The sequence below is a fragment of the Arachis stenosperma genome, chromosome 2 (assembly GCF_014773155.1).
Source record: "Arachis stenosperma cultivar V10309 chromosome 2, arast.V10309.gnm1.PFL2, whole genome shotgun sequence".
NCBI classification, from domain to species: domain Eukaryota; kingdom Viridiplantae; phylum Streptophyta; class Magnoliopsida; order Fabales; family Fabaceae; genus Arachis; species Arachis stenosperma.
The window spans coordinates 40,983,632-40,986,730 of record NC_080378.1 but is presented as its reverse complement, the minus strand read 5'-3'; the positions used below and the strand labels follow the sequence as shown (position 1 = coordinate 40,986,730).

At 40.9% G+C, this 3,099-nt stretch overlaps 1 non-coding gene across 1 annotated transcript; it reads right to left on the bottom strand.

Moving 5' to 3' along the window:
• Positions 1-2,471: 2,471 nt before the first annotated feature.
• Positions 2,472-2,579, bottom strand: LOC130965017 (small nucleolar RNA R71). Its single transcript, XR_009081076.1, has one exon. It is a non-coding gene; the product is annotated as a small nucleolar RNA R71 (small nucleolar RNA).
• Between the last annotated feature and the right edge of the window lie 520 nt (positions 2,580-3,099).

The window sequence follows — 3,099 nt, the reverse complement described above, 5'->3', positions numbered from 1 at the left end:
ACTCAAGAACATGATGAATGATGATGAGTTAGATAAACCTCATTATTATTCTCACTGATGAACGCGCGTGATTGACAACCACTTCCGTTCTACATGCAACAAAGCTTGAATGTGTATCTCTGAGATTCCCCAACAGAATCTTCGTGGTATAAGCTAGATAGATGGCGGCATTCATCTGGATCCGGAAAGTCCAACCTTGTCTGTGGTGTTCCGAGTAGGGTCCTGGGAATCCGGAAAGTCTCACCTTGTCTGTGGTATTCCGAGTAGGATTCCGTTCATGAATGACTGTGACGTGCTTCAAACTTTAACCTGCTGGGCGTTAGTGACAAACGCAAAAGAGGGATTCTATTCCAGTAGGAGCGGGAACCAACCGGTGATTGGCCGTACTGTGACAGAGTGCGTGCATTAGCTTTCACTGCGAGGATGGGATGTAGCTATCAACCATGGGTGATGCCTCCAGACTGGTTAGCTGTGCGAGTGACAGCCGTACAGGTTATTTCCCCGAGAGGAATGAAAGTAGCCACAGCTGATAGTGAACCCCTATACAAAGCTTGCCATGGAGAGGAGTAAGAAGGATTGAGTAGAAGCAATGGGATAGCAGGCGTCCGAGAGCTCTACAGCATCTCCATTCCGCTTATCTGAAATTCCTACCAATGAATTTGCATAAGTATCTCTATCCCTTTTATTATTCCTTTTTATTAGAACAATCCAATTATCACTATTACAAATGTTCAATCCGCCTAACTGAGATTTGCAAGGTGACCATAGCTTGCTTCATACCAACAATCTCTGTGGATTCGACCCTTACTCACGTAAGGTTATTACTTGGACGACCCAGTACACTTGCTGGTTAGTTGAACGGAGTTGTGAAGAAAATAAACAGTGCCCTAAGAGTAAAATCATACAAGACCAAAAAGTCAGATCAAATAACAAGTGATCACAATTTCGTCCACCAACTTGCTAACAATTAATGATTTGATTGAACAATTCAAGTATGTTGCCTTTTCTGTTGAGAAAGGTTTAATGTTTGAATCATATCTGTTCCGAGGGTTTGCCTGAAACGTGCAGCTCGGTCGTCTGGAGAGGCCCGTGGTGGGGGTTCGGTGACCCGAGCTTGGTATGCAGAATGGTTGGTGGTTGTACCTGCAATGACACTCCGATGCTTAAGTTAGCATGGGTCCAAGCAGATATGTGTAGATTTGGAATGAATGCCATACCTAGGTGCTCCAGTGTATTTATAGTAGTTGGCAGTGATCTTCCCTAGATAAGATATTCTTATCTTATCTTATCTTTGGGAGTTTTATCTTTATCTTTGTGGAACCGCCTTTTCCAGGCCTTTTCGGCCTTTAGGTTTGGGCTGCGTTCCTTTTGATGGGCCTTCCTTGCTCTTTGTCCGAGGTCCGACCTTTAGGTGTGAGCTTTAGGATAAGGTCGGACCTCTTGCGAATTTGCCGAGTTGGAGGACCCCGGTCAGGGTATGAACAATATCTTTTCTTGTTAGGCAAGTCATTAATTTTTAAAATCAAATCTTTTTAAAATTGTTTTCAAATCATATCTTTTCAATCATATCTTTTTTAAACCATAACTTTTCAATCATATCTTTTTAATCACAACAGTTTTAATCATATCTTTTTGATTTCTAATTTCAAAATCTTTTTCAAAAATCACTTTACTTCTTTCTCAATCTTGGTTTTCGAAAATCAATTAAAGTTTTTCAAAATCTTTTTAATTTTCGAAAATTACTTCCCTTCCTCTCACATCCTTCTATTTATGGAGTATCACTCCTCATCAATGCACAATTCGAACTCTGTCTAACTATGTTCGAATTCTTCTACCTCTTTCTTCTATTTTTTTTCCTCTGACACCTCAAGGAATCTCTATACTGTGACATAGAGGATTCCACATTTTCTTGTTCTCTTTTCTTTCATATGAGCAGGAACAAAGACAAAGGCATTCTTGTTGAAGCTGATCCTGAACCGGAAAGGACCTTGAAGCGAAAGCTAAGAGAAGCTAAGGCACAAATCTCTATAGAGGACCTAACCGAATTCTTCAAGGAAGAAGAACACATGGCAGCCGAAAATAACAACAATGCCAACAATGCAAGGAAGGTGCTGGGTGACTTTACTGCACCTACTCCCGACTTCTATGGGAGAAGCATCTCTATCCCTGCCATTGGAGCAAACAACTTTGAGCTTACGCCTCAATTAGTTTCTCTAATGCAACAGAATTGCAAGTTCCATGGACTTCCATTGGAAGATCCTCATCAGTTTTTAGCTGAATTCTTGCAAATCTGTGACACAGTCAAGACTAATGGGGTTGACCCCGAGGTCTACAGACTGATGCTATTCCCTTTTGCTGTAAGAGACAGAGCTAGAATATGGTTGGACTCTCAACCTAAAGAAAGCCTGGACTCTTGGGAAAAGCTAGTCAATGCCTTCTTGGCAAAGTTCTTTCCACCTCAAAAATTGAGTAAGCTTAGAGTGGAAGTCCAAACCTTAAGACAGAAGGATGGAGAATCCCTCTATGAAGCTTGGGAAAGATACAAACAATTAATCAGAAAATGTCCTTCTGACATGCTTTCTGAATGGAGCATCATAGGTATTTTCTATGATGGTCTATCTGAACTATCCAAGATGTCTTTGGATAGCTCTGCTGGAGGATCTCTTCATCTGAAGAAGACGCCTACAGAGGCTCAAGAGCTAATTGAAATGGTTGCAAATAACCAATTCATGTACACTTCTGAAAGGAATCCTGTGAACAATGGGGCAAATCAGAAGAAAGGAGTTCTTGAGATTGATACTCTGAATGCCATTCTGGCTCAGAATAAGATATTGACTCAACAAGTCAATTTAATTTCTCAAAGTCTGTCTGGAATGCAAAATGCACCAAGCAGTACTAAGGATGCTTCATCTGAAAAAGAAGCTTATGATCCTGAGAACCCTTCAATGGAAGAGGTGAATTACCTAGGAGAACCCTATGGAAACACCTATAATTCTTCATGGAGAAATCATCCAAATTTCTCATGGAAGAATCAAGAGAGACCTCAACAAGGTTTCAACAACAATAATGGTGGAAGAAACAGGTTTAGCAATGGCAAGC